Genomic DNA, 13,319 nt, shown 5'->3' on the forward strand with positions numbered 1-13,319 from the left:
CGTTTGGTGTACTTGGTCAGTGCATTGAGTATTGGAGTTGGGACATTGTTTTGCAGCTCTACAGGACATTGATTCAGCCACATCTGGAATTCTGCTTTCAGTCCTGGTCTCCCTGCTGTAGGAGTGATATTACAGAACATGAAAGGATTCTGAAAAGATGTGCACAAGTGTTGCCAGGGTTGAGGATTTGAGCTATAGTGAGAAGCTGAATAGGCTGGGGCTGTTTTCCCTGGAGCATCAGATGCTGAGAGATGACCTTCGAGGTACATAAAATCGTGAAGGACATGGATAGGGTGAACAACCAGGGTCTTTTCCCAAGGTTAAGTGAGTACAAAACTAGAGGGCACAAGCCTAAGGTGTGAGGCAAGAGATTTTAAAGGGATCTTAGGGGCAATGTTTTCAAGCTGAATATGGAATGAGCTGCCAGAGGAAGTGTGGAGGCTGGTACAATTACAACATTTGAAAGGCATCTGACTGGGTACGTGATTAAGAAAAGTTTAGAAGGATATGGGCAAAGTGCTGGCAAATGGGACAAGATTAATTTGGGATAAATGGGTGGCATGGATGAGTTGGATTGAATGGTCTGTTTCTGTGCTGTACATCTCGGAATTTAACTATTTGAGGACAAATTTGGAGTGCTACGGGTAAATGGGAGGGGAGGAAGGGCAGATTGGCAGCATGTCCAGAGGGAGAGAGTATAGCCGCAATGGGCTGAATAGCCCCCAACCCCTGTGCTCTGTGATACTGCCCCATTCACTGTGAATGATGAAACTCATCCCAGAGCAGAGCCACAGACATATACAGCACGGAAACAGACCCTTCAGTCGAACTCGTCCGTGCCGACCAGATATCCTATCCTAATCTAGTACGATATGGCAGCAGTTGGCTCATATGCCTCTACACCCTTCCTATTCATACACATCCAGATGCCTTTCAAATGGTGTAACTGTACTAGCTGCCACCACTTCCCCTGACAGTAGCTTCCATACACGCACCATCTCTACATGAAAAAAGTAGTCTCTTGGGTCCCTTTTATATCTTTCCCCTCTCACCTTAAACCTATGCTCTCTAGTTCTGGACTCCCCCACCCCAGGGAAAAGACCTTGTCTATTTATCTCATCAATGCCTTCCATGATTTTATAAACCTCTCTATGAGGTTACCCCTCAGCCTCCCACACTCCTGGGAGGATCCCACCACTCATGTCACAATGGGGCCTGGCTGATTGACGGCAGCTTCAGAACGATAGGAGACTAGATGTAATCCTCCAGCCAATGGGAGTGAATGAGGGGTGTTGCCAACATGTGACCATGAGCTGTGCACGTGCAGTGTCACTGGGCAGGGGTTGGGAAGAGACCCAGTGAGTGTGAAGGGAGTGGGAGAGAAATGGAGTTAGTGTGGACTGGGAGGGTTTCTCAACTCATGATGTAGGCTGCTAGACCTGAATTAGAAACTCCCAGTAAATGAAAACCAAAAGAACTGTGGATGCTTAAATCAGAAACAACAACCAGAAGGTACTGGAAAAGCTCAGCAGGTCTGGCAGCACCTGTGAAGAGAAATCAGAGTTAACATTTTGGATCCGCTGACCCTTCCTCAGAACTGATGTCACTGAGAAAAAATGTCAGTTTATATGCAGAAGGTAGGGGTTAAGGAGTAAATGATAGGTGGTGATATAGTCCAAAAAGAGATATAGCAGCAATTGGACAAAGGAATGAATAATGATCTGGCTGGGGGAGAGTGAATAGATGTTAATGGAGACTGTTAGTGACTAACCATAGGTAATGTGTAATGGCAGGCTATGTAATAACAAGGCCTGGTGTGTGGGGTGGGGCACTAGGGCGCAAGGACGTGGGAGACTTAGGACCTAAAATTAATGAATTCAGTTTTAAGGTCAGAGGCCTGAAGGGTCCCCCAAGTACAAAATGAGGTTTGTTCTTCCAGCTTACGTTAAAGTTTGGCGCAGGAGAAGTACAGCCGGTCAGACAGTATCCAAGGAGCAGGAGAATTGACATATTGGGCCTGAGCCCTTCAGCAGGATTCTGAGTGGGGAAGAGGGTTGACAGATAATAGGATGTGTGTGTGGGGCTGGCGAGAAGGTAGTTGGGAAGGCGATAGGAAGATGCTGGTGGAGGGTAATGGTGAGAGGGTGGAGTGGGTAATTAAGAAGGAAGATGGACAGGTGGGACTGTTCAAGAGGGTGGTGCTGAGTTGGAGGGCTGGATCTGGGATATGGTGGGGGGAGGGGAAATGATGAAACATTGATTCTGTACTTAAAGGGTCCCAAGGTAGAAGATGAGGTATTCTTGCTCCAGGAGTCATGTAGCTAGGATTTTGTGGTGGAGGTGGCCCAGGACATGCATGTCCTTGGCAGAGTGAGAGGGTGGGTTGTAGAAATGGTTGACCACAGGACAGTGGGGTTGATTGGTGCACGTCTCCCAGAAAGGTTCCCTGAAACATTCTGCAAGTTGGCGTCCTGTCTCCCCATTGTAGAGAGCAATGAACACAATAGATGAGGTTATTCAATGTACAGGAAAATCTCTGCTGGATGTGGAAGGGACCTATGGTATCTTGGATGGAGGTGAGGGGAAGGTGTGGGCACAGGTTTCACACCTCTTGCAATGGCAGGCAAAGGTGTTGGGAGTGGAGGATGGGTTGGTGGGGAGCATGGATCTAATGCGGAAGTCACAGGGAATGGTCTCTGAGGAATGCTGAAAGGGGCGTGGAGGGAAAGATATCTCTGGTGGGGTCTGATTGTCGGTGGTGGAAATGGCAGAGGATGATGTGTTGTATCTGGCTGAAAAGCGAGGACTTGGGGGTTCTATCCTTGCTGCGGTTGGAGGGGTGGGGTTCAAGAGCAGAGGTGCAGGAAGTGGTGGAGATACACTGAAGGGTATTGTTGACCACATGGGAGGGGAAATTGCTGTCCTTGAAATACAGGGCCATTTGGTATGTTCTGGAGTGTTCTGCATCAAGCTTCCCTGGAACACTGCATTAAGAATGAGACAGATGTTGGCCAGGGAACAGGCTCGTGTGTTAAAATGGCAGGCAACTGGAAGCTCAGGGTCTGTTTTGGTCTGAGGGGGAGCATAGATTTGTCCAGATTGCACTCCGTCTCTTTGTAGGGACTGTCAGATTTAGTCCCAATCACCCACTTCATGATGCTAACCTGTAAACTCCTTATTTTCAATTCCCTGCAGCTCCTTATAAACACAAATTCCAGTACGGTTTTAGGTGGCATGTTCCAGATTCTAACAACTGTCTGTTCACCCAGAAACTGCTGAGGTCCATGTTGACTCTGGGGCTACAAAGGATTGAATTGAAAGATGAGATGCTGTCCCTGAGCTCCCATTGAGATGTATTGGAACAGTACAGGAGGCTGAGGGCAGTGTAGGTGTGAGCAGACAATGACAATGACAGGGCTGCACTGTGAGGGCTGCTTGGCTCAATGAGTATTTTGGAGTTGGGTGTAAACAGAGCGAGGTGGGACAGGGAGAATGTGAAGCTGAAACTCAGTTTTGTTTCAGCCCATTCAGAAATTCACATGGTCCCAAAGGTAACAGCCAGTTTGTAAGCGATACCTGTGGAAATTTTGTAAAAGTTTTTAAGGTATAACGTATCAACTTAAGTAAAGAATACGGGATTTTGATTACAATGTTTGAAGGGTAGGAAGATTGCTCGCTCATTTAAATTCTCTAAATGGGAGTAACTAGCTGAATCTAGAGAGCCTGTGTGACAGGAGCCCTCAGACCCATGGTGTGCTCCTCTTGTACAATGTGGGAAAATTAGGGATGTTTCCAGTGTCCCTGACGGGCTATGTGTGCAGGAAATGTGCCCATCAGCAGCTACTGGGAAACTGCTTTTCAGACCTGGAGCTGTGAGTGGACTTACTGTGGAGCATCTGCAATACTGAGAATGTTATGGACAGCATGTTCAGTGAGTTAGTCACACTGCAGGTGAGGGTTACACAGGCAGAAAGGGAATGGGGGACCATCAGATCAAGTAAAAGGCTCAGGAAGGAAGTGCAGGAGTTCCCAGTGGTTATTCCCTTCCCAAACAGATACTGTATACCGCTTGGGATTCGTGTGGGTGTGTGCATATGTGTTGGTCTCAGAGGCAATCAGCAACAGCCAATTTCATGACACCGTAGATAGCTCTGCTGCCCAGAACGGGAAGAAAGATAGTGACAGGGGATTCAATAGTCAGTGATACAGACAGGCACTTCTATGGCCACAGCCATGAATCCAGGATGGTATGTTATCTCCCTGGTGATAGGATCCGCGATATCATGGTGCAGCTACAGAACATTCTGGAGCTGGAGGGTAAACAGCCCGTGGTTGGAGAACACATCAATACCAACGACAGCATGAAACAAAGGGATGAGTGTTTGAAAGCTGGATATTGGGAGAGCAGGGACACATTATAATGCAGCTCCTGAAATGAAATGATGTCAGACTTGCTCCCAGTGCCATGTGCTAGTGAGAGCAGGAATAAGAGGGTAGATCAGCTGGATGTGTGGCTGGAGAAATGGTGTACCATGGAAGGGCTTAGATTCTTCAGGCATTGGGAGCGTTTCTGGGTTAGGTGGGAACTGTACCAGCCTGACCGGTTACCCCTGGGCAGAGCTGGGTCAAATCTCCTGGGGAGGGGTGGGGGGGGCGCTATTGCCAGTTCCATTGGTGAGGTATTAACTAGTCTGGCAGGGGGGTGGGAGCTAAAGTGTCAGGTTAGATGGGTCAGATTCAGGACAGAGAGTGGGAGGTAGATATTAGTGATGTAGTCAGCGGCTCCGAAAACCAAAGGAAAGGAGGATTAAATGAGGATTGAGTCCCTCTTCATCCATCAGTCCTGACATCCCAGGAATCAGAGTCAACAAAATCTGGCGCTGTACAGCTATCTGTCTCCAGTGCTTCAGCAAAATGGTGGGATTCTGCAACAAACCCAAGAAGTGCTGGAGATCCCCAGCAGGTCGGGCAGCATCTGAAATGGTGACACCTGCAGGAAACATTGCAGCCTTGGTCATCTTTTTCGCTGTCCACTAAACCTCCAATTTTGGCGTCATCTGCAAAATTACTAATACCTCCTGTGTTTACATTCAAATCATTGATATAAATGACGGAAAATAATAGATACAGCACCAATCCTTGTGACACTCCACAGGCCTCCTGTCTGAAAAGCATCCCTCCGCCACCACTCTCTGTCTTCTACCTTTGAGCCAGTTCTGTACTCAAATAGCTGGTTTCTGCTTTATTCCATGAGACCTAACCTTGCTAACCAGTCTCCATGAGAAAGCTTGCCGAATGCCTTACTAAAGTCCACGTTGATCATGTCGACCAGTCTGCCCTCATCAATCATTTTTGTTACTTCAAAAACATTCTAACCCCTGGAAAACATAACAGTTACAGCACCAGAGTAATCAGCCCATCGTGTCTGTGCAGATCATAATGCCATCCCAAACTAATTCCATCTGCTTGTAACATGATCCATATCCCTGATAACCTATGCCTGCTTATGTGTCTGTCCGATTGCCTCTTAAACTGTGATTGTTTCTGCTTTTCCCATTTCCCAGGAGAATACATTCTAGTCACTTATCAGCATCTGCACAAGGCACTTGTCTGACACAACTCCCTTGAAACTTGCACAGGTATTGTTGGAAATGCTGAGCAGGTCATGCAGCATCTGTGAAGAAAAATCAGTTAAAGTTTCCGGTCTGGGCACCCTTCCTCAGAAAAGTTAACTCTAATTTCTTTTCTCAGATGCTGCTAGACCTGCTGAGCTTTTCCAGAATCTTCTGTTTCTCTTCCTGGTTTACAGAATGTGCAGTTGTTACAGTTTTCATATCCTTTAAACTTTGTCCCCTCTCCTCTAGAATTTGTCATTCCCACCTTGGGAAAAATATTCACATTATTTGTTTGGTCTCCCCTACCCTGGGGAAAAAAGAAACCATGACTATTCACCCTATCATTGCTCCTCATAATTTTATAAAGTTCGATAAAGTGTCCAGTGCTGGAGGGAAATAGCCTCAGCCTATTCAGCCTCTCCCTATGGTTCAAATGTTCCAATACTGGCAACACCCTAGTAAAACTCTTCTGAACTCTTGCAATTTCCCAGCATCTTTCCTATAGCAGGGAGACTGGAATTGAAAGCAATCTCGGCACTTCAAAAGTGGCTGAGCCAAGAAACTGTACAAGCAAAACAACATGATCTCCCAACTCCTATCCTCAATGTACTGCTCAATAACAGCTAGCATACCAAACACCACCTTCACTGACCTGTCTACCTCAACCACACTTCCAAGGAACTATCAACCTACACTGCACGGTCTGCTTGTTTGTCAACACTTCCCAAGAACTTGCCACTAAGAGGTTGAGTCCTATTCTGATACCGTCTTTCTGAAATCAGGGAGACTACAATTGAATGCAGTATTCTAACACTGGCCTCACCAATGCCCTACTCAGCCACAATGTGACCTCCTAACCCCTATACTCAGTGACAGAATCCCTACAGTGTGGAAGCAGGCCTTTCGGCCCATGAGACCATACCAACCATCGGAACAGCATTCCACCCTAACTCTGTAACCTACCATTACTCAAAGCTAATCCAGCTAACCTGCATGTCTTTGGATTTGTGGGAAGAAATTAAGAGCACCCAGAGGAAGCCCACGCAGACGCACAGGGAGAATGTACAAACACCACACAGACAGTGGAATCGAACCAGAGTCCATTTATTGATCAGCATGTTCCAAATGCCACGTTCAGCACCTGATCTCCCTGAAACTCTACTTTCCAGAAACTATACAGTTGTTCTGTGACCTTCAGACGGAATTACGCTGAGGAGGACAAAACAGGAACAGGGTTGAGTTGTAGATCTATAAAATAACTCTCCATCTTCCCCCTCTGTGTTCCATCATCTCCTCTCACTCTGTGTTTCCCCCCCTCTCTATCGGTCAGCCCTTTGTTGGTCACCCCGCCCCCCCCCAATTGTTCTGTCCCCCTCTCTGTCAGTCTGTCGCGCCCTCAGTCTTTCCCCCTCTCCCCGTGTCTAAGCGGGTTTCCTCTGAGTGCTCCGGTTTCCGCCCCCAATCCAAAGATGTGCAGGACAGGTGAATTGGCCATTCTAAATTGCCCATAGTATTAGTTACATTAGTCAGGGGTAAATATAGGGTAGGGGAATGGGTCTGTGCAAGTTACTGTTTGGATGGTTGGTATGGACTTGTTTGGCCGAAGGGCCTGTTTCCACACTGTAGGGATTCTGATATATTGTGCAGCAGCTGCTGTCAATCACACGGACTCCTGTATGACCGGGAGCACGTGCTGTAGGAGGGGAGACCAGTGTATGGGCACAGTGCTGGCCAATTGTGGGAGTATGCGCAGTGCCTGGGAAGGAGGCTGTGGTTGTGAGGGATTATCTGTCACTGGCATCTTCCTCCATCTGGGAGCAGGACCCAGGGGAATGGCCCGTTTTCTGACCCCCTGAGATGTGATCAGACTATCAGTGGTGCAGCATTTTGCAGAAAGTTATCAGAACTCTTTTGTGAAGATTCAGGGTTTTTATGGAAAGTGACAAGGATGGGCCTGCAATTAGAGCTCTAATTCGGTTCATTTTAGTAAGACGGGTTTTGGCCAGAGTGTGCAGGAAGCAGTGTATGCAGGGTGGTTGTCATCAGAGGATTCACCAACAACGCCCCCCCCCCCCCCCCCCCCCCACCTCCACCTCACCCTGGTGGACTCAGAGTCAGACTCATTGGTTTGGTTCTTAGTCCGCAGACAAGAGCTAGGAAACTGAATTCAAAGAGAGGACAGAGTGTGTGAGAACCAGGTGTGGAGGAAGGGAGTGAGGAGGTTGGTTTGGATTTCAGTTCACAGAAGAAAGAAATTGTTAGATTGAGAGTTAAAACTCTGGGAAACAAGAAACTACAATTTAATACTATAATTATCTTATAAAGATCCATCCTGTATTAATATGGTGAGTTGTTTTCTCAGTTGTAGGGTACTGAAAGGGTGGATTTGTGGATGAGAAATTTAAATTGAGCTTCATGTTCAGATCTGATAGTTCCTTGATCCGTGCCGATCTGAATATTCATTGGCCTTTTCCTGTGGAAGGAAAGGTGTGTATTCTGTCCGTGGGCAAATATTCCAAATAAGAGTGTGACTGGAAAAACTACTGAGGTACAGCCAAGTCCATGTTAGGGTGGTGACTGTGGAGAGAGAGTTTGTTTGTTTTTGAAAGTCTGAAAAATCATGGCATGTTTCCCAGGAACAATTAAGCCACAGCTTTGCTTTGTAGAAGGACAAGTCTTTAATTAACCATCCAACCAGAAAGACACAAGGATACCTGCACCATGGGAATACTATGAAAATGGGATTGTTGTAAAGGAGTTCATTCTCGATCATGGATTGTAATCCATTGGCGTTGTCACGTCGGTTCCAGTGCCGTGGGGAAACACTGGAAATATGATGAATGCAGTGTAGGTTTCAGTTATTAAACTGTAAAAGGTGCAGAACAATTTAAAAGGATGTTGTCAGGGCTCAGGGGTCTGAGTTATAGGGAGAGATTGGACAAGCGAGGATTGTTTTGTTTAGAGCAGAGGAAACTGAGTGGGTACTGTTCTAGAAGTGTGTAAGACCATGAGAGGCATGGATAAGGTGAATGCATTCAGTCTTTTTCCCAGGGAATCAAGGACTGGACGGCATCAGTTGAATGTTAGAGGGGAAAGACTAAAAGGGAAGTTGAGGAGCAACTGTTTTACACAGAAGGTGGTATGTATATGGAATGAGCTGCCAGTGGAAGTGGTTGAGGTGGGTACACTCTCACAACAGGTAAAAGACATTTGGACAAATACCTGGATAGGAAAGGGTCAGAAGCAGATGGGCCAAGTGCAGGGAAATGGGGTTAGTGTGGATGGACATTCTGGTCAGCATGGACCAGTTTGGGCCAAAGGGCCTGTCTCGGCTGTAGGACTCTGACTCCAAGTATATTTACTATTTCTCCCGCTATCTCTGGGAGCACCCTGGGATGTATTCCATCAGGGCAAAGAGACTTGTCTACCTTTAGCTCCATTTGCTTGCCCAGCTCTAACACTTCGTGATAATGATTGTTTCTTGGTCCTCACCTTCCTCAGTCTCCTTATCAATTACTGGCATGTTCTTCGTATCCTCCACTGTGAAGACTGACTGCGGTGTACTCATATTCCTAAACCCTACTGGATAGGAATAACTAGGTACAGAACTCTGAGAGGTCTTCTTTGAGTCCTTATTGATGAGACATGGCAGTTATCTGGATAGTGTACATGCAAAACAACTCCAAGCAGCATCAGGTAACTCCCCGCCTGTCTGATGTAAAGCTCCCATTCTTATACCTTTTGTGGTTTGGGACTTTGAATAGAGACTCTCTCTCAGTATTATCTCCATGGCAACGGTCAGTTAGAAAGTCTAGTTCAGTTTAGCACTTTGTGGTTAAAACATACACCCCTGTGGTTCCCTCACGTATCTGACAGGCACTTCAGTTTCAGTGGGGCTGTCTATCAGGATTCTGATATGGAGGAGCTGGTGTTGGGGTGGGGTGGACAAACTTATAAATCACACAACACTAGGTTATAGTCAAACAGGTTTATTTGGAAGTAAAAGCTTTTGGAGCGTGCTGTGATTTTTAACTTGATAAGGATTATCTCTATGGTAACAGTTAAATGCTTCAACAATGAGAGGCCACATTTCCCCACACAATAGGTTCCCCTCTAGCCGTGTAAGCTGCTATTCCAGCTTTGGGGACAGCTACTCATCGCTTTTCTCCCCCAATCCCATCTAGCTTTCTGTTGATCTTTAAAGTTTTTTTCTAATCTCCATAGTTTCTCCTTGGTTATTGCCAAGAAATCAGGTTGTGGAAGCAGATGTCTCAGTAAAAACAGTGACAGCCCACATGTCCTGTGTGTCTGAATGGGGATCCTATACACAACACCCTCCAGCCCACACTTTTCATTCACTATCCAGAAACATGTCTCCAGTGGTTTCATGGGGATTACAACTCCCACAATTCCTGAGGCAGGGACCACGTGTGTGAGGGGAAGCCCAGAACTGCACATGTACAGAATATGGGCGGATTTTGGAGCATGTGCTTTGGGGTAATTAGCAGAAATCATTTGACATTGTGATTGGCTGGAGGAGGAACATATCAGCTTGTAGTATTAATGGGTTTGGGGGGGGTCAAAGTGTCACCACACCCACATGGGCCCAAGATCCACCCCCAACTTGTCATAATGCTGGGAATCGACCAATGGGAAACAAAGAAGGATCTGACCCATTCTCCCAGACTGAAGGTTCCTCTTCTGTCCAGCATCTGCTACCACCCTTTCTATTTATTTCCTTTTGATTTATCCTGCTGTAACATTATAGACTTGCAGTAACTGAAGGGAAATGGAGTAAACCCAGAAAGGGTGCAGAGTCTAACGAGGACAGGAAGTGTTGGCATGGATCTGTTTATCAGTAACTCCATGAGAATGGGGGTGGGTACATTAGGGACAGCAGAGGCAGAATGGTGGGAGAGAGTAAGTGGGCTGGAGGGTTACAGCTTTTGCAGAAGAAAGGGAAAAAAGATTTCCAGAGAAGCTAGAATTGTTCTGCTCTGAATTTCTAATCTGTACATACTTGTTTATACAGGGTGCTTAATGGTGAAGATTTGCAGACTGAAATCTCAAACTCCTGTGCAGATTGTGATTAAGTTAACCAGCATTTGAAGAACCAAAGATGGAGAATAACTTGGGCAAAATCCAGCAACACTCTCCCTCCCAGCATTGTTGGTCTATCTGCACCAAATGGGCTGTGAATGGTTCAAGACAGCAGCTCACTCCCATCTTCTCCAGGGTAACTAGAGATGGAGAATAAATGCTGGCTGAGCCAGTGATGCCCATATCCTGGAAATGGTTTCTATCTCTAGTTGCTGAAACCCAGTTGATGTTACTGCAGGATGGTGAGGGATGCTGAGTGCATCCTCCAGGAGGCAGCACCATCACATTACCCCTGCCTATACCCACACAGTAACACAGCAACGTCACTGGAACAAAAGGCAGTGAAGCCAAAGGAGGACTTAGATATAGTTCTTCGAGGTAAAGTCATGAAAGGGGATTGGAACACAGCAGGAACAGGAGACTGAGCTGGATGGTCAGCTGTTTCCCATTGAATGTGGAGCAGGATTAAAAGGCTGAATGGTCTCCTCCTGCTGCTATCTCCCAGGTATGTATATAGCCATAGAGCCCGGGTAGGAAGAAGTAGGCAGGGCAGGGATTCTCCAGGCGAATGCACTTCCACATCTGGGTTCAGCGGGAAGGGATCAAATCAAAGTAGAGTTGGGGGTGAGGAGGCAGCGATGGAGATAAAGCACTGTATCCACTGCGGTGCCCATCTCTATCTAAAGACAACGGGAGAATTGATAAAAGCTACGTGCTCCTTCTCCAAGGACACCCTGTTGTATCACCTTTATCCTCAATCATAGAATAGAATCCCGACAGTGTGGAAGGAGAGCATTGGCCCATCAAATCCCACCAACTATCCAAAGAGCATCCCATCTGGAGCACTCCACCCCTGTAACACTGCATTTCCCATGGCAGATCCACAGAGTCTGAACAATCCTGGACACTGGACAATTTAGCATAACTGATCCACCTAACCCACAAATCTTTGGACTGTGGGAGGAAACCAGAGCACCTGGAGTGGACCCACACTATCCTGGGGAGAATGTGCAAACTCCACACAGGCTGTTGACCAAGGCTGGACTCTAACCTTGTACCTGGTGCTGTGGAGCAGCAGTGCTATAGAGCAATTTAAATCAAAACAGATGACCCCTGCTCATTGCTGTTTGTGGAGACTTATTGCCCAGAGAGACATCCTGAGATTCAGAAAGAGACAATATGAATTCAATCAACTCCTGCTGAGTTAATGTGATTAACAACAACATCAATACTCCAACAGCGTCATCAGACCTCGTACCTACTCTATCATTTACAATTTTTAACCCATGGGAAGTTTGTTACCAGCTTCGATGACAGCCATAATGCTCTGACCACTTTGACAGAGCCAGTGCTCGTCAGTTCTCATAGTTATCAATAGATTGAATCTAAACAGGATGCCCCACAACAGGAAGTGCTCTAACACTCAATGCCCGTAAGGCAAGGTCATTTTCCTAAAACCACTCACGACTGGCAATACCATTGAAGATATTTTATACAGTAACCTTTCTGTCTCAATTGCCAGTTCCAGTCCATGACGCAGCCAGTAACATGCCAGTGAATTGAATTCTAACAGCAGCATTGCCCTGGCAGGAGAGATTGAGGAGCTTGAAGCTGTCTTCTCTGGAGTATCTAAACATGAAACACTTCAAATGAACAAAAATCTTCAAGAGCTCGAGAGAATGTATACAGGAAGGATGTGCTCCTAGGCTGGTGTGCCTGGAATGAAATAAACACTAACTACGGTATCTTTACCCAGCATCCCCTTTAGCTGCATAAATGTTGAGGATTTATTTGCTGCTCTGATTCCACTCTCTCCATCACTCCCATTTTTCACTGCTGTAATGTTGATGACTGTGCAAATGTATAAAATTTAATTTAATCCATCCCAAAGCCTCTCTGTACCTGTGTCTCACTTGTGTTCACCAAGACACTCATTCAATCTGACCTCTTTGTAAACCCTGCTCTGATATTTCCTTAGAGGGCTCAGAATTAATTATTCACAGAATTGTTACTGTACAAAAGGAGGCTGATTGGCTGATCAGCTCTCCAAAGGATCACCTCACTGACTGCTATTCTTCTCCCTTTACCCCATAAACCTTCCCATTCATCCTCTTCCAATAACACCAGCGAGTTCACAACTAACCACAGCGATCAGATTTATTTTGTTTGTTCATGGGATCACGGCATCACTTGCTGGGGCAGCATTTGTCATCCATTCTGACTGCACAAGAAATGGTTCAGAGTCAACCCCATTATTCAGGGTCTGGATTGACATGTCGGCTGGACCAGGTCAGGAGTAACACAGTCTCCCAGACCCAATGATATGAAGAGTTGATTTCTGGCCTACTATCTTATTTCTGAAACGATAATGAATAATGTTTGCCTTTGAATTAAAAGAGAAAGACGAAAATGTGTTTTATTCTGATTGAGCACATCCTCCTGTGTCTCTCAGTTGTTATTGACAGTCTCATTCCCCCCGCACCAGAACCTGTCCCAGAGAGTGTTACAGAAATAGCAGAATGGTCAGCTGCAGCTGGTCACCTGACCGGTCACTGGACCCAAAGGTGCACTCTCCACAGATGCTGCCTGATCTGCTGACTTTTT

The 13,319-nt window shown here is 46.3% G+C and overlaps 1 long non-coding RNA gene across 1 annotated transcript in view; it reads left to right on the forward strand.

Annotated features, from left to right (window-relative positions):
* LOC132814360 (uncharacterized) overlaps positions 1-12,598 on the forward strand; it is a 46,225-nt gene extending 33,627 nt beyond the window's left edge. Inside the window, exon 5 of the long non-coding RNA XR_009644416.1 lies at positions 10,648-12,598. This is a non-coding gene — a long non-coding RNA (uncharacterized LOC132814360). The remainder of the gene's footprint in view (positions 1-10,647) is intronic.
* The last annotated feature ends 721 nt before the right edge of the window (positions 12,599-13,319 follow it).

Source organism: Hemiscyllium ocellatum, unplaced genomic scaffold (genome assembly GCF_020745735.1).
Source record: "Hemiscyllium ocellatum isolate sHemOce1 unplaced genomic scaffold, sHemOce1.pat.X.cur. scaffold_810_pat_ctg1, whole genome shotgun sequence".
In the NCBI taxonomy this organism is placed as follows: domain Eukaryota; kingdom Metazoa; phylum Chordata; class Chondrichthyes; order Orectolobiformes; family Hemiscylliidae; genus Hemiscyllium; species Hemiscyllium ocellatum.